The sequence below is a fragment of the Hibiscus syriacus genome, unplaced genomic scaffold (assembly GCF_006381635.1).
Source record: "Hibiscus syriacus cultivar Baekdansim isolate YM2019G1 unplaced genomic scaffold, ASM638163v2 tig00110377_pilon, whole genome shotgun sequence".
In the NCBI taxonomy this organism is placed as follows: domain Eukaryota; kingdom Viridiplantae; phylum Streptophyta; class Magnoliopsida; order Malvales; family Malvaceae; genus Hibiscus; species Hibiscus syriacus.
Window position 1 is genome coordinate 913,431 of NW_024062711.1, and position 19,722 is coordinate 933,152.

Consider the following 19,722-nt stretch of genomic DNA (forward strand, 5'->3'; position numbering starts at 1 on the left):
AATTGTGATCGCATAACATTTAGGGTTTATTTTATATACGGTTTCTATTTTTTAATTTAACTTTATCGATGATTAAGGTATGTTGTCGATATTGTTTAGTTGATGAACGACAGTTTTTTTAATTGTTTGGTACCGATAAGTTTTTTATGCGATTTTATTTCTCAAACTTTACTGTTGCTATTTGTTCCCCCCCCCCCCAGGCTCTTAATTGCTACAATTTTATTGTTGTCGTATTATGCCTTCACGGGTTTGGATGTTATCAATCATTGAATTATATTTGGATTATTATGAAACTATAATGATGTGACTATTGGTGATTGTTGATTTGAAAACAATATAGTTTTCGTAAGGTTTTCATGCAAACTAGAATATAGAAAATTGAATTTTAACTTGTGACAGTTTGACAATATTGTCATTATTTTCTTAATCATTTGGTCATATTTTCTTATACGATTCTATTAATATTTTTATGTTATTCACGGTTTAGAAACATAATTATGCGATTCTTAATTATGAGATTTACGATTACGTATACCATGAAATTCATGTCTTGATATTTTCAATTGTCATGAAACTCATGGCTTGATATTTTTCAATTGCGATTCATGGTGTAAGCCAAGGCCTAATTTTAACACGTATTAATTTTGCTCATGGTATTTTATGCTAAATGTTTAATTTGATTGAATTTATTTCATTGTAAATTTAATTTGATTTTAGTTTCTTGTATCGTTAATTTGGTGAATCCATGATTAAGAAATTATTGAGAGTTAGTCAATTTTTTTAAGTTTTTGATTTCTAATATGTTATTTAGATAACCTTATTATAGGTTACTTTGAAAACTATGACGTGATTAGAAAATTCAGTTTTATTTTTTTACTATTATAGATTATATATATATATATATATATTTGGTATTGATATATTCAATTCAATTTGATTAAAGATTTAATTCACTAGTATGTACTTTGATTTTGACTTTTAGCTAAACTTTTTTTTTTCCGTTTTGTCTCTAGTAATTTCTGAAGTTATGAATTAAACGCATGTTTAAGGAATTCTTCAAAAACAATCAAAGACTTAAGTTTTCGATTTATGATAGCACTTTTTATGTAAAACCTTATTCTGGATTATTTCAGATATTGTAGTGCAATCAGAAATTTTAGTTTTGACCTATGATTGTTATAGAAATATTAAATTTGAATATTAATATTTGGCATCAGTTATGGAAAATATTTTATATATATGTTATGTACATGTAACTTAAGACATGTTACTATTGATAAGCCCAAAGAAAAAATAATAGTTGACATAATTGCATGTACGACTTTGGTAATAAGCATGTGATAATTATTTGGCTTGATGTATGAGTAATAAATCGACCCAAAGGAAGATTTTTGCTTGACATGTTCTTATTATCAATGTTTGGTTATCGTATAAGATATCACTTAAGGTGAATATTTTGTCTGTCGTAACCGGTTTTCGCCCGGGCACGAAATTTTTTTTATTTGGCAGGAAAAGTGATGTTTAATAAATGATTTTTTTTATATAATTTGGGAGTCGCCATCGGCCTTTTGGGTTAGGTAGGTCGAATACCTAAAAATTATCTTTTAAAAGAGTTTTAAGAAAACATCAGTTAAAAGATGAACTGATCTGCGTTTATAACCAAAAATTCGTTCTTTTTAATAATAAAAAGGGTTTCGTGGTTGGTTACGTTTAGGGAAGGATTAACACTCCTACAACGCCCAAAATTGATACTTTTGAATTATAAATTGTCTCTATTATTAAAAATTCAAAATATATTTAATTTATAATCCTATTTAATTCAAATATTTTTAAGAAAATATATTAAACATAAATAATATTTACTTATTTAGAAATATCAAAAGGACTTCTAGGTGCCTTAAGACATCTCTTTTCTTCGATATTAATAATTTTTCTTTGATATTAATAAATAAATAAATATTAAAATGATAAAATATTTATGTAAAATCAAATTAAGATTTAATATAAATTATTATTTATTATATATTTATGACTATATAATAATAATAACAAGTAAAATTAAGGCATAAATAAACAATAATAAAAATAAAATTAGAACTATATATTTAAAAGCAGTAAAACTTTATAATAAATGAAAATATTTAAAATTAGTGACTAAATTATAATCTAATAAAATTAAATACCTAATTCGTAATTAATTATTTAAAATTACAGGGATTAAACATGCTATTCTCCTTATTTATTAATTTAGTAACTAAACTAAAATTATATAAAATTCGAATATCAGATTAAAATAAATTAAAAATATGTACTCAGGATTAAAATATTAATTATTAAAACTAAAGGACTAAATACGTATTTTATCTAAAATATTTATAATTACGGTTAAGGGCTAAAATATAAATAAATAAAATTTAGAGACCAAATTAAAAGGATAATAAATTTGATTCAGTGACTAAAATGTAAAACATATAAAACAGAGGGACTACGGACAGGGTTTAACATTTAAAAATTACACAAATAGCCCTCCCCAAAACGGCGTCGTTCGGGAAGGGCTATTTAAGCCTGAAACGGCTGGCCCGAAGGGCCAGCTCTCTCATTTCTCAGTTTACTCTCTCTCTAAACTGAGAGAGTTTAAAACTCTCTCGCATCTCTCTAGCTTCCCTCATCGGAGGGAAGCCGGTCACCGGGCGACAGCTGTCTACCGCCGTAATCCCCACCGCCGGCCACCATTTCCGGTGGTCGGAAAACACCAAAATTTCCCAAACCCTAGATCCGAGTACTCTAAACCCGATTTCTCCCTTCTTTTATCCTAAAAAGTTATGGGTTTTCCTAGATCTAAGGAAAATACCTTCGTATTTTTGGTTCTCAGGCGCCGTTTGGAGTTCTCCGGTAAGGTAAACCCTTCTTTCTCTCTTCTCGGTTGGATTGCTGGTTGTTGTGAGTTGGTCTCTATTTTTTTTGTATCTTTGCTCTCTGTTTGGTTGCTCTGTGGCTGTTGGTTCCTCTTCTTTTTCTTTGCAGGTTCGGTGGTGGCTTTATAGCCATCACCGGCGCTTGTCTCGGACCGGGTAAAAGAGTAGAGTTCGGTGAGTCACCGAACTTCCAGTGGTGACTTACCGTTGAGGGCAACGTGTGCGGCTATGGCTTGGCCTTCTGGATCCTTTGGTTGGCGTCGTGGCAGCGTGGTAGCAGAGGTTGTCGAACGGCGGCTGCGTGGTCCTTAGGGTATCATTACCTTAGGGTTCGTTCTGGATGAGTGTGGGCCGTTGGATCTCTCAGATCCAACGACTGTGATGCTAAGGCAGCTAGGGTTAGATGATATAAACCCTAAATTAGGTTTAGGGTTTCTTGATGGGTTTGGGCCAGTTGGGTCCTTTGTAACTGGGCTGGTCTAGTCTGATTTGGGCCTGTAATAATATTTATTAATAATATAATAATAATAATAATTATAATAATAATGATAATATAAATAATATTTAAATGAAAAAATGAGTATCTTCAGCTGCCCCTCTTTGCTTATTCTTGTGTTAACAAGAATAGAGCAAAGACGACAAGATAATAAGTTTTTTTTCATTTGACTTCACTTGATTAATATGGAGATGTTGAATAAATTCTTCTCTTTCTTCAGATGAGTTCTTCTCATTATGAACTTTTCGCTGGGGATGATGTTGACCTATTTACTTCTGTGATAGAGTCATTCAAAAGGTTGAATAAGCTCTTCTCATTATGAACTTCTTCTTTCTTCTTCAGATGAGTTCTTCTCATTATGAACTTTCTCTGGAAAGGTTGATGCTAATCTATCTCCTTCTATGATAGAATTATGCCAAAGGTTGAACAAGCTCTTCTCATTGTGAACTTCTTTTTCTTCAGATGAGTTCTTCTCATTATGAATTTTCTTTGAAAAAGCTGATCCATTAAGTGATGGATTTGAGCAAAATGTTGAACAAATTCTTCTCATTATGAATTTCTTCTTCTTCAGATGACGAGTTCTTCTCATTATGAACTCTACCTGGAAATGTTGATCCATCAAATGATGAATTCAAACAAAAGGTTAAACAAATTCTTCTCATTATGAACTTCTTCTTCCTTCTTCAGATGAGTTCTTCTCATTATGAACTTTCTCTGGAAAAGTTGATCCATCAAGTGATGAATTTAAGCAAAAAGTTGAACAAGTTCTTCTCATTATGAACTTCTTCTTCCTTCTTCAGATGAATTCTTCTCATTATGAACTCTAACTGGCACTGCTGATCCACCGGGTGATGAATTTAAGCAAAAAGTTGAACAAGTTCTTCTCATTATGAACTTCTTCTTCCTTCTTCAGATGAGTTCTTCTCATTATGAACTCTAACTGGAAATGTTGATCCATTGAATGATGGATTTTAATATTTGCTAAAATCTTTGAAATTCATGTCAAAATTCAACATGGATAAAATGAATGAAAATGCACCTATTTTTGTAAATGCCTAAATATGATGCATGAATGTTAAGTTTATTTGATTTCAAATTGGTGAACTGAGTATTTCTTCAGTTGTGTAGAAATCCAATAAATATTTCTTCTTCAAATCGGAGAATCTATCATCTTTGACAAATGTAGATGTAGATATAATGTCACAAAATCCCTTGAGAACAAAACTCAATGGCACATGCTCTTGAAAAGTTTGCACTCATGTAACATGTTGATTCTGATAACTACTCATCTAATTATGAAGTGATCTCTCAAGATGATTTCACAGATATCGATAGTTCTTTTGATACCGAGAAAATCCTGAATTCTGATTCTGATGAGGAGAGTAAACTGTTATACTTGACGAAAATGGGATACTCAAATGCTATGTCTTCAATAGCCATGGAGAGATGTGGTCTAGATTCATCAATTGTAGAGTTGACAGATTTTATATGTGCTGCTCAAATGGCTAAGGCTGCTGACACACTTCTTCCGGTAAAAGATAGGAAGCCATTATGCAATGATCCCAATTACAAGAAAAGGCGAAACTTGGGCTATGATTTTCTTAAAAAAGAAGAAGCGGAGGAAGCTTGAAAAGAAGCTTCTTAATGAATACAATCATGCTATTCATCTTTCAATTCTAATGATTGGTTCTGTGGTTCCTACTGAACCAGATCAGATAACTCAAAGAACACTTCCAGAAGATGCTATTGGGTCTCCTTATTTCTACTATGAGCAAATTCATCTTTCAAATCTAATAATTGGTTTTGGGGTTTATACCAAACCAGATCAGATAACTCAAAGAACACTTCCAGAAGATGCTATTGGGTCTCTTTATTTCTACTATGATAACGTGGCACTTGCTCCAGTTAATGTTTGGACTAGAATATCACAGTACTTATTCGATGTAGAGCCAGAATTTGTAGATTCGAAGCATTTTCATGCTGCTACACTGAAAAGGGGCTATATTCATAATCTGCCAATTGAGAACAGATTTCTTCTTGTTCCGCTTCCAAATAACTCTATGATGGTGATAATTTGCTTACTTTGTATTCCATGCCTTTAAAAGTATTAACATAAAGTGATATTCAGAAATCTTTAACTTATTTCAAAATTATGTTAATCCATTTACAAAATAAAAGGATAAGTTGAATTTTCGAAAATAAATTGAATCTCAAATAAATTGAATTTAGAGAAAATAAACTTAGAATTTATTAATAAATAGATAGAATTGTATTCAAAGTTATGGCAAGCATAGGAATGATAAAAATTCAAATGACTCAACAAATTATTAGCATAAGTATTTCTAAATTAATCAAATTGATATAATTTAGAGTACTGATGTAAGCTTTTGTCTGAAAGATCTCAAACGTTGTCAGAATGCTTGTAGATGTGAAGTTCCTCCCAAACTATCAAAATCTTAAGAGGATTCAATTGCCAGATGCCTAATATCAACATGCATTTGAGCCGCCCATTCAGGTTTTCAACTCAAATCCTTCCTTTGGTTACAAGATGCCCTTTGCGGGTTTTCATCTTGACCCACTTTTTTCTTTTTTTTCTTTTTTTTCATTTTTTCTTCAAGCATAATATTTATCGACAGAATCCGATTTTATTGGATTTCTCAAAATTTTTCCATCCATTTCTGCCAAGATCAACGCTCATCCGGAAAAGGCCTTTTTTACAACGTATGACCCTTCCCAATTAGGCATCCATTTCCCACAGAAATCTTTATGTATAGGCAAGATCTTTTTTAGTACTAGATCACCCTCTTGGAATTCTCTTGGATGTACTTTCTTGTCATGAGACTTCATCATCCGTTTCTGATACATCTGTCCATGGCAAATAGCTTTCAATCTTTTCTCCTCAATAAGGTTCAACTAATCAAATCTAGCTTGGATCCATTCAGATTCATCCAATTTTGTTTCTCTCAAAATTCGAAGTGATGGAATCTCAACTTCAATTGGTAAGACTGCTTCCATCCCATAGACTAAAGAAAAAGGCGTTGCCCCAGTAGATGTTCGAACAGTAGTTCGGTATGCATATAAAGCAAAAGGTAACTTCTCGTGCCAATCTTTGTAAGTTTCAGTGGTCTTTGTAATGATTCTCTTGATGTTCTTATTTGCTGCTTCAACTGCCCCATTCATCTTTGGATGATATTCCACTGAGTTTGCATGTTTGATCTTAAACTGTGCACAAAGTTCGGTCATCATTTTGTTGTTCAGGTTCAGAGCATTATCTGTAATGATCCTTTCTGGTAGGCCATACCGGCAAATTATTTCTTTCTTTATGAATTTGCAGACCGTGGACCTCTTAATATTGGCATATGAAGCAGCTTCAACCTATTTGGTAAAATAATCAATTGCCACAAGGATGAAACAATGTCCATTCGATGCTTTTGGTGTGATTGCCCCAATGACATCTATTCCCCACATAGAAAATGGCCAGGGTGCTGTCATTACATGTAAAGGAGATGGGGGTACATGAATCTTATCTGCATATATCTGGCATTTATGGCATTTCCTTGCATAATCAATGCAATCTGTGTGCATGGTAGCCCAATAATATCCATATCTCATTATTTTTCTAGCCATGGAAAGACCATTTGCATGTGTTCCACATATTCCACTATGTACTTCCTCAATGATGCTTCTGGCTTCGCTGATATTTAAACATCTCAATAGCATTTGATCATTGCCTCTTCTATACATAATCTCGCCATCAAGAAAATATCTAGTAGCCATTCTTCTCAAGGTTCTTTTATCAATTTCAGATGCACTTTGTGGATAACTTTGATTTTTGATATATTGCAGGATATCATAATACCATGGTTTACCATCTACCTCTTCTTCCACACTATAACAATGTGCAGGAATTTCATATACTTGCATTTTGATTGGCATCATATCAACTTTCTTAGTTGCCTGAAACATAGCAGCTAATGTAGCCAAAGCATCTGCCATTTGATTTTCTTCCCGAGGAAGATAATTGAAGGTGACTCTCTCAAATTCTTTCACTAATTCGAGGGTAAAATTTCGATATTCTAACAATTTGGGATCTTTTGTTTCCCATTCACCTCGTAATTGATACACCACTAACAATGAATCTCCATATATCTTGAGACATTTGATTTTTCTTTCTATAGATGCTTTCAATCCCATGACACAAGCTTCATATTCCGCCATGTTATTGGTGCAAAAGAACTCCAGTCTACTTGTAAAGGGATAATAAATATTTTTTGGAGAAATTAACACTGCCCCAATTCCTCGTCCCAATGCGTTGGATCCTCTATCAAAGTAAAGCTTCCAAGATGCATCATTTATTCCGGCTTCTTCATTTATGGATATGCACAACAAATCTTCATCTGGAAAATTAAAACTCAAAGGCTGATAATCATTCGATACACGACTGGCCAGAAAATCAGCTATGATACTTCATTTTATTGCTTTTTGGTTGACATATACAATATCAAACTCGGATAATAACATCTGCCATCTAGCCATTCTGCCTCTGAAAGCTGGTGATTCCATTAAGAATTTCAAAGGATCAAGTTTGGATATCAACCAAGTAGTATGATATAACATATATTGTCTGAGTCTTCGAGTAGCCCACACCAAGGCACAACATAATTTTTGTATTGGTGGATATCGAATTTCATAATCAGTAAATTTCTTGCTCAGATAATAAATGACTTTTTATTTTCTTCCAGATTCATCATGCTGTCCCAGTACACATCCCATCGAATTTTCAAAGACTGTCAAGTAGAGAATTAACGTCTATCAGGCATTGGTGATACTAAAATGGGGGCATTGGATAAATATTTCTTAATAATATCCAAAGTTTCTTGACATTCATCATTCCAGACTTCAGGATTGTTCTTTCGAAGTAATTTGAACACTGGATCACATTTGTCAGTTAATTGAGAAATGAACTGAGATATATAATTTAATCTTCCCAAAAAGCCTCGAACTTCTTTTTTTGTATTGGGTGGTGGAAGATCTTGAATTGCTTTTACTTTATCTGGATCAATCTCGATTCTTTTTTTACAGACCACAAATCCTAAAAGCTTCCCGGAAGTTACCCCAAAAGTGCATTTAGCGGGGTTGAGCTTTAATTGATATTTCCTCAATCTCTGGAAAAACTTTCTCAAATTTTGAATATGTTCTTCTTCGGTTCGGGATTTGGCAATCATGTCATCTACATATACTTCAATCTCTTTGTGCATCATGTCATGAAACAAAGTTACCATGGCTCGTTGATACGTTGCCCCTGCATTTTTCAATCCAAATGGCATTACTTTATAGCAGAATGTGCCCCACATGGTTACAAATGTTGTTTTTTCCATGTCTTCAGGATTCATTTTTATCTGATTATATCCTGAAAAGCCATCCATGAATGAAAACCATGCGTGTCCTGCAGTATTGTCCACCAAGGTGTCTATGTGGGATAATGGAAAGCTATCTTTTGGACTAGCTTTGTTGAGATCTCTGTAATCCACACACATTCGAACTTTTCCATTTTTCTTTGGTACTGGAACAATGTTGGCTACCCATTCTGGGTATTTTTGCTGCCTGTAAGAAACCTGCAGTAATCTGTTTCATCACTTCCTCTTTGATCTGTAACAACATTTCTGGCCTCATTCGCCTGAGCTTTTGTTGGACCGGTTTATATTCTGGATTGATTGGAAGCTTGTGCATCACTATATCTGTACTCAAACCATGCATATCTTGATAAGACCAGGCGAAGATATCTTTGAACTCTTGAAGGAGATTTATCAATTCTTGTTTTATCTGGATTGTCAGAGTAGTACCAATTTTTACCTCCTTTATTTCTTCATCTGTTCCCAGATTTACAGTCTCAATCTCTTCTTTGTGAGGTAGAATTTTCTTATCTTCTTTTTTCTATCAATCTTAATAATTCAGTAGGAACATCACATTCCAGTTCATCCTCACACTCATTGATTTCCTCTAGACATATGGGATGCTCTAAATTTATCTATCGATTAAATTTAGGAATAAACATGCTATTAACATTGTGACACCTGCAAATTTAAATCGGACATATTTCCGAAAGAATATAGTAAATTTATGAAATAAATAAATGTAAAAATGTAAGAAAATGTAAAGAATGATTGCCATCTGAAAATTTTAAAGAAAATTTCTTATATTTAATATTAGGTGAACTTAACATAATTTCCTTTACAAGATAACAAAAAGTTTTCATACTTTTGGGCTAAACATAAAGATTAGTTCTGAATATTACTCTGTTTTAATATTAAAAACTACAGGAAGGTCTTCAACGGTCCAATTGTTGAGTGTTTCTCCAGGAAAACATGGGCGAATCCTATCCAAGTATTTGCCAGTCTTGTTGTCATTCATGATCATATTGATAAATAATCCATTCATAGCTTCTTCAACTATGCTTTGATCTTTCGTCAACTTTTCTTCTTTAAAGGCCTCAACAAGCTGTTGTTCTACATTAATTGTTCCCCCTGATCTGAATTTGGTCTTCAATTGTGGGAAAAACATGCGTTCCCAAAGGATTTCTTCTCCTTTCAACCTTGCCTTTCTATCTTCACACCTTCTTTTCATCTCTTTGTGTTCTTTTGCTGAAAATTGGGCTTAAATCCAAGCCCAAAATGATCTTTCTTCATCTTTATACTTACAGGAACTGAACTCCCTTGAAGATTATTTCCTAAACCTTTCCCAGTTTTAGCTCTGATGCCTAAAGTCTGTCGTACCGTCATCTTAGTGCAATCAAACAATCTGGATATGGAATTTTGCTTCCTTCTGAAATAAAGGTTGCATTGACAAATTCAAGAGCTCGGAAAGAACATTCGAGAGCATCATCATTGGTTTCAATATATGGAACATCACTTGTTATAGACGCAATGATTTCTTCTTCAGCTCCTACGCATATTAGTTGTCCATCGACAACGAATTTCAATTTCTGATGTGTAATGAAGAAGGAACGGCTCCTGCAGAATGAATCCATGGCCTCCCTAATAAACAATTATATGTAGGGTGGATGTCCATCACCATAAAGTCAATATTGTATACGACTGGTCCGATTAACAATGGTATTTCCATTTTCCCAAGCACCTCTTTTTGAGTGCCATCAAAAGCTCGCACTACATTCTGACAACTTTTCATGTGTGATTTATCCACAGGCATTCTTTGAAGTGTGACTAGAGGCATCAAGTTAAGAGCGGATCCATTGTCAATCAATACTCCTGGTAAAACATGACCATGACAATGTGTAGTAATATTCAAAGCTTTTACTGACCCCATTCCGCCTTCAGGTATTTTCATCATCCGTGAACGTTATGTAATTGTCAGCGGCTATATGTCCCACAATTCTGTCAAGTTTATTGAGGGATATATCTTCAGGGATAAAGGTTTGATTAAGCATTCTCATCAAAGCATTTCTGTATGCTTCTGAATTCATCAATAGATCAAGAATAGAAATTCTCGCTTGTTTATGTAGTTGTTCAACCACACTATACTCACTATGTTTCAGGAATTTCAAAAATTCTTGCGCTTGTTTTTCTGTTACAGGCTCATTGAATGCTGGAGGGGATTCATCATCAAATACCTTTTGGGGTATTACAATGGCTTTTCCTTTTGCTTTCATCTATTCGGATGCATTGGATGTTTCGGGAGAGTAACATCTCCCACTTCTTGTAAAAAATCCGACTTCACTCACTGCTTCAGATGTCGAATCCAGACTCTGTATTTTCTCTTCTATTTTTTCCAGAGAAACAGATCCTCCTACCATTGAAACATTGGTAGTATAATTCCAAGGTACCCTGCGGGTATCATTGTATGGAAATGGTAGAGGAGTGGTGATAACTACTTTTGGCTTTGTTGGTGCAGGAATTACTGTAGATGATTTCACATTAATGATCACAGGATCACTTGTTCTCTGATTAGGTTTAGAATCTTCTGATGAGCAAACATCATCTTCTTTTTTCCCTAGTTCTTCTTCAAAAAATTCTATCTCTCTGTTATTCATCAATTTTTGCACCAAATCCCTAAACTCAGGACATAGTTGAATTTCATGCCCCTTCTCTTGATGATATTCACAATAATTCTTGCCTTCATTATGTTTTGGCCTGAATTGTTGTGGAATTATACCGGCTAAAGAGAGTTGTTGAAATATCCAAACAAAAGGAGATTTAATTTCAGAAATGTCAGTTTTTGCTTTCTTTCTGTTCTCTTCCTGAATTGCATTCACGTTTTTATCTCCATGATTTGGCAATGGATGATTTGATGTAGATGGTGAATTGAATTCCAACTTTCCAGTGTTGATAAAATTTTGAACCACCTTTTGAATGCCAAACAGTTTTCAATAGAATGACCCGTAATTCCCTTCATGGTAACACAGTGTGCCTTTACATCATACCATGGAGGGAATGGTGGTTGCATGGGAACCAAAGGATAGGGCCGTATGACATCTGCTTTTAACAGCGAATCATAGATCTCAGGCATGGGGTATGGTAAAGGTGTAAAAGACAACCTTTCATTTTCCTTTCGAGATCCTTTGGACTCTGCTCGATTAGTGTTTGTTTCCTCTTTCTTAACCCTTGGCTGGGTTATTGTAACACTTTTCGATGAATCTTTGTTGTAAGAGTTTGCATTGTTGACTTCATTCTCTTTTTTCCGGTACATAGGTCTTTTGGAACTAGACCCCTCATTTGATTCAATTTTGCCACTTTTCAAGACATTTTCAATGAGTTCTCCAGAAATGACCAAATCTGAAAAATTTCTGGTTGCATTCCCCATTAGACGATTTAAATAAGGAGCTTTCAATGTATGCACAAATATTACTGTGGCCTCTTTTTCTGACAGGGGTGGTTGAACTTGGGCTGCTTTGTCACGCCATCTCTGAGCATACTGTCTGAACGTTTCGTTATTCTTTTTCTCCAAATTTTGGAGAGTCCATCTATTAGGGACCATGTCTGTTACGTGGCGGTACTGCTCTAGAATGCTTTAGCCAGATCTTTCCAAGATCTAATGTTGGCTTTGGTCAATTGAGTATACCATTTTAAGGCTGGTCTTGTCAAACTATCTTGAAAGCAGTGAATTAACAATTTCTCGTCTTTCACATATCCCGCCATTCTGCGACAAAACATAGTAATGTGGGATGAAGGGCATGTGGTACCGTCATATCTATCAAATTCGGGAACTTTGAACTTGATGGGGAGGATTAGGTCTGGAACCAAACTCAACTCACTAGTGTCAAACCCATAGAATGATTCAGTTATTTCCACGGATTTCATTCGTTCTTCTAAGCTCCTGATCTGTCTGATCAATTCTTCATTTACTTTTTCTTTCTCATTCAACTCATTCAAATCTGGGATTAGATGCTCAGTATTAAAATCCCATATTTTCTCATCTGATAAGTGGATTTTTGCTTGAAGATGCAGGATCCACTGTCGATTTTCATGTGGTTTGGCTTCTTGAAATGCTGATGTGCGGGCATTGATTTGTATAGGTGTAGTACCAGAGTGATAAATTGGTTCTGGTGGGAAACCTAGAGGATACATAGGTTCTTGGTCGAAAGATACAAGATTTTCATGCATTTTTCCAATGATAGCTTGCCTTTTAAACATGTCTTCTATTTTCTGCATCATGCTGTCTTGTGAGTTTACAATACTGGCTTCAATTTTCTCTAGCTTCATTCTCATTTCTGCTTGTTCTTTATTATGCTGTTCCTCAATACGTTGTATTTTATCTTCCATAATTCTCTTAGTAGCTTGTCTAGTACCGTAGTGATGTTATATTTCTCTTTTGGCCAGAATAACTGCGATTGAAAAATCTTTTGATATTATTTTTTCAAATTTTAATTAATGAATTATCTTAATATAATAAAAATTACATAAAGAAAAAATACAATGATAATGAATGTATGCAGAATGCATGTATGCAAAATGTATTAATCCCAAAAAGTTAACTGTAATAGAACAACTTTCATCGGCATACAAAGTTTCTTTATAATAGTTCATAACTACAATAAGGGTAGCTTTCCTATTAAGCTCTATAATTTCTTTCATTAGCCATGACACCTTCTTTTCGAATTTAGAAAATGGATCAACGTGATGCTCAATTATTTTGCTAAGCTAGTTCCCAACATATCTAGCAACTTCACTCATTGTAACCATGGCCTCGAATACATATTACTTCTTTCTTCACTTCTTTCTACATAGAAATCAGTTGATTTTGCCATTGTTCATTAGTTCCTTCGAGAGTTTGCTCTAACTCAGTGATTCTGACTTGACAATTGTGCAGAGTTTTTTCAAGATCTCTAATGCGTCTTCGCAGTGAAGTACTTTCCTCATTACTTTCTTTGAGATCACTAGGTCCTAGATGAACCTTTTCTTGAAATAATGACTCTTCAAGTTGCAAAATGTAAGCATTAAACTCTGAGTTTTTGTTTCTAGACTAATCCAGATCTTCTTCAAGTTTTGTTCGTGCTTCTTGCGTTCTTTGATTAAGCTTCTGGATTTGAACATTCTTGTCTCTGCATCTTTGCATCCAATTGCTAGCCACTTCTTGCTCTACCTCAAGTTTGGTGTTGAAATTCTTTCTTTCCAGCTCCTATTTTCCTTTTTCAACATTGAACTCTTCAATCCTTTGGCCCCTGACTTCAAGTTCGGCAATCAGATGGTTCATTTCAGATTAAAATCCCTTGAACATGATATTTTTCTCACCTTCAAATTTAGAAGAGATGAAAATTTATCAAAGATGTCATTCTTCATCTCTTCTAAATCTTTGGCCCGATCCCTTTCTCTTTGCATTTCATTCATGATCTCACGATGTTCAGCTTTGTGTTTTTAATTCGCTCTCTTCTGTCAACCTCAAAATCTTTCATTTTTGCTTTCCTTTCTCAAGGCTTTTGAGTAGACGGCTATTCTTCCTTTCAGATCTTCAACTCGACTTTTTATCTCGTCTCATTTGCTCTAATTCTCTTGACCAATCTTCTCTTTCTACTTCAAACTTAGCTCTCAGGATTTCAGCTGATGGAACACTTAATGCGATCTTCCATAGAGATATCCTCAGTTTGGTTTGGTAGGGAATATTTTCATTTTTCCTGACAGATCTCCATTCCTCATAATCAGGGAGTTAGCATTTCTTTGATGCTTTAGCTCGGATACAAACGTTGTTTTCCAAGCTGTAAAGGCTTCCATGATATTTCTTTTATAATTTTTGCTGTGGAATGCGAACTACGATGAATGTAATCTGGCAGTGACAGGTACAAATTGACGACCTTCATACTGTCTTATGACCAGAAATGGTGCATATCCAATTCCTCCCCACAATCTGAGCAGCATTATCCAGTTGTAATCACCACATTTGTAAAAGAAATACTGTCTTATGACCAGAAATGGTGCATATCCAATTCCTCCCCACAATCTGAGCAGCATTATCCAGTTGTAATCACCACATTTGTAAAAGAATTCCCTTTGGATTTGCCACGGGGCTCGCCAAACAATGTCATTGCTTTGCAGATTTCGAAAGGCATTAATCCACATATCTTTCTTAATTTCTTTCAGCCATTCTTGCTCCAGAAATTCTTTCAATGGTGAGTAGTCCGTATTAAAGTGCCGGTATGAAACCTTTTCTGTCCTCCAGAAATGGCTACGGATCCAGACATATAACAATTGGGTACACCCTGAGAATCTTCCACCTCCTAGCTTTCTACAAGCGTTTAATGAAATGAAAGTCTCTGCTAGAATTGCAGATGCATGATTAATCTTTTTTGGTAGCTGCTCAAACAAATCTACTACTGCAGCTTCAATATCCCAATACTTTTGGGAAGATGACCATACCATACATACCCAGAGCAAAGAGATCGAATCGTACTTTAGTGTCTGGATGACTCTGAATAAGTTCTTTAATGTTGGTCCAAGCAATACCTTTGCTTTCGCCCTTTTGTTTTGTACGGGATGCCACCCATTCTTCTCGTACTCCAGCAATCTTTGCTAATTTAACTCGAAAGGGTTGAGTTTTAATTGACTTTGAATAAATTCGATTCTCGAAAGCCCCTTCTATATGTAGCAAAGTTGTGTACTCTTCAATAGTAGGGACCAAGTCCTCTTTATTGAGAGTGAAGCAATTGTACCCTGGATTCCAGAATTAAATTAGGGCTCGAAGTAAGTCATCATCAACTTCAACATAGAGCAAATATGGGATCTCCGTAAGTCTGATAAAACTGCAACTTTTGTTTGAGTCCCAACTTCCCAAATGCTTCGCAAATCTTGCCTATCATTTCTTTTTAGCGAAACTGGAGCATAACTGGCCATCATACATAGTCATCTTGCAGACTGTCTCCTCCTTGTCTTTGTAAGTCTTCAGCCCATGTCTTACTTCTGAGTTTAGAACTATTTGATTTGAACACTTTTTATCCATGGATGAAGATTTTCCAATGAGACAATTAACACGAGGATCAATGCCTTTTATCCTGTATGATGCTATGCAAACAGAAGAAATAAAAAACACACAAAAAGAAATGAATTAGTTTACATAAAAAAAATAATTTAATAATAATGTCTACCTAAATATCTTTATTTAAACATGCTTTCTTCATACTTCAAATAATTTAAATTCACATGCAATTTAATCAGTAAGAAAATAAATAAATAAATTAAAAGGAAAGTTAAAATTCATTTCTCCTGTGTGTACACCTATTTTGGACAAAATTTCGGCATGGCTTCAAATCGGAAGAGTTTCTAGGGTTTATTATATGCAGGGTTTCAGATCTAAGAATAAAGGTACCCGAATTGTCCTTGTTAGTGCCCCCTTGGGTTGCTAACCCTCAATCCTAGTCCGTCACAGACTAATGTGGATCGAGTTTAATTCGAGGGGATACACTTCTCTATGCCTGACACGGAGAATGAATTCTCACGAAGACATAGAGCATATGAACCCGAAAGTTACTTGCTAGGTCTGACACGGAGAATAAATTCTCACGAAGACGTCGCTTTCACTTCCTCTTAAAAGGGACAAACTCAATTATAGAGCTTTATGTTATGCAATGCAAGTGTTGTGTGTGAGGAGAAATATTCAAATATCTAACAGAAAAATTAATAATGAAATAAAATACATGAAAATAAAATAAAATATATATAAAAAAAATATATATATAAATTATGAAAATAATATAAATAAATTTTGAAAAAATGAATTTTAATAAATATATTTTTTAATTTCTAATTAATAGAGACAATTTATAATTGATTTTAAAAGCTTAACCAGGTCCCCAGCGGAGTCGCCAAGCTGTCGTAACCGGTTTTCGCCCGGGCACGAATTTTTTTTTATTTGGCGGGAAAAATGATGTTTAATAAATGATTTTTTTATATAATTTGGGAGTCGCCATCGGTCATTTGGGTTAGGTAGGTCGAATACCTAAAAATTATCTTTTAAAAGAGTTTTAAGAAAACATCAGTTAAAAGATGAACTGATCTGCGTTTATAACCAAAAATTCGTTCTTTTTAATAATAAAAGGAAAATATTAAACATAAGATATTTACTTATTTAGAAATATCAGAAAAGGACTTCTAGGTGCCTTAAGACAGTTCTTTTCTTCGATATTAATAAATATTATAATAATAAATTTAAATTATAAATTTTTTTATAATATTTAATTTTAAAATACCAGAATAGGACATCTAGTTGTATTAAGACTGCCCTTTTCTTTGATATTGAAAAATAAATAAATATTAAAATATGATAAAATAATTTATGTAATATCAAATTAAGATTTAATATAAATTATTATTTATTATATATATTTATATGACTATATAATAATAATAACAAGTAAAATTAAAGCATAAATAAACAATAATAAAAATAAAATTAGAACTATATATTTAAAAGCAGTAAAACTTTATAATAAATGAAAATATTAAAATTATGACTAAATTATAATCTAATAAAATTAAATACCTAATTCGTAATTATTTATTTAAAATTACAGGGATTAAACATGCTATTCTCCTTATTTATTAATTTAGTAACTAAACTAAAATTATATAAAATTCGAATATCAGATTAAAATAAATTAAAAATATGTACTCGGATTAAATATTAATTATTAAAACTAAAGGACTAAATATATTTATCTAAAATATTTATAATTACGATTAAGGGCTAAAATATAAATAAATAAAATTTAGAGACCAAATTAAAAGGATCATAAATTTGATTCAGTGACTAAAATATAAAACATATAAAACAAAGGGACTACGGACAGGGTTTAACATTTAAAAATTACACAAATAGCTCTCCCCAAAGCGGCGGCGTTCGGGAAGGGCTATTTAAGCCCGAAACGGCTGGCCCGAAGGGCCAGCTCTCTCATTTCTCAGTTTACTCTCTCTCTCTAAAATGAGAGAGTTTAAAACTCTCTCGCCTCTCTCTAGCTTCCCTCATCGGAGGAAAGCCAGTCACCGGGCGACAGCCGTCTGCCGCCGTAATCCCCACCGTCGGCCACCATTTCCGGTGGTCGGAAAACACCAAAATTTCCTAAACCCTAGATCCGAGTACCCTAAACCTGATTTCACCCTTCTTTTATCCTAAAACGTTATGGGTTTTCCTAGATCTAAGGAAAATACCTTCGGTATTTTTTGTTCTCAGGCGCCGTTTGGAGTTCTCCGGTAAGGTAAACTCTTCATTCTCTCTTATCGGTTGGATTGCTGGTTGTTGTGAGTTGGTCTCTATTTTTTTTTGTATCTTTGCTCTCTGTTTGGTTGCTCTGTGGATGTTGGTTCCTCTTCTTTTTCTTTGCAGGTTCGGTGGTGGCTTTATAGCCATCACCGGCGCTTGTCTCGGACCGGGTAAAAGAGTAGAGTTCGGTGAGTCACCGAACTTCCAGTGGTGACTCACCGTTGAGGGCAATGTGTGCGGCTATGGCTTGGCCTTCTGGATCCTTCGGTTGGCGTCGTGGCAGCGTGGTAGCAGAGGTTAGCGAATGGCGGCCGCGTGGTCCCTAGGGTATCATTACCCTAGGGTTCGTTCTGGATGAGTGTGGGCCGTTGGATCTCTCAGATCCAACGGCTGTGATGCTGAGGCGGCTAGGGTTAGATGATACAAACCCTAAATTGGGTTTAGGGTTTCTTGATGGGTTTGGGCCAGTTGGGTCCTTTGTAACTGGGCCAGTCCAGTCTGATTTGGGCCTGTAATAATATTTATTAATAATAAAATAATAATAATAATAATAATATAAATAATATTTAAATGAAAAAAAATGAGTATCTTTATTGTCTAAAATGAAATATTAATAGAGTATTTGATATCTTAAGATAAGGTTTAAGTGTATTCAAATTTATTGTTATTTTAAGAGAAAATAACCTCAGTGACCGAAAATATCTTATAATATACGAATTTAACCAACTTTTTTTGGATTTGCCAAAATGACCAACAAATTCGCAACGCGAACTCCAATTTCGCAACCCAGTTTCCAATTTCGCAACGCGAATATGTTAATCGCATTGCGATTTTCCAAATTCGCGTTGCGATTTTCCAATTTCGTAACGCGAATCTGTAAATCGCAACATAGAAGTCAAATTCACAACGCGATAGTCAAATTCGTAACACAAATTTGTAAATCGCAACACAGAAGTCAAATTTCGCAACACAGAAGTCAAATTCGCAACGCAATAGTCAAATTCGCAACACAAAAGTCAAATTCACAACTGAATTTCAAAATCGCAACTGAATTTCAAATTCGCAACACGAATTTAGTTTCGCAACACAAATGTTTTGGGTATATAACAACGCAGCAGCAACAACTCATAACCTAAATCCCTAAATCGCAACTCATTCCATCTCCATCTATCACTCTCTCCGGTGACATCCGTTCCTTTATCCAACGACATCCTTCCCCATCTCTAATATTTTTTACATAATTTTATTTCTATATAATTTTTCAATGATTTCTCTCCCAAATTATCAACTATCAACTTAATAAAGGTATGTTTTTCTCTAAGTTAGTGATGATATCTAGTTTATAGCTCGTTTGTTTAGTAAATTAATTTACAATTTTTAGAATGAAATCATCTAATGTTGATCATGTTTGGATAGATTTGTGTTTTGGAGGGTCATTGGAGAATGTTCATGGTGTTTTACAATATGTTCCTTTACCCATGAATCTTCAACTAAAACTGTCATTAAAAAAGTTAACTTATGAAACTCTAATGTTATGTGTTGCAAAGAAATTGAATTTAGAGCCTCTAAGTGGATTTAGGCTATCTTATCTGAGAAAATGTAAAGTTTATT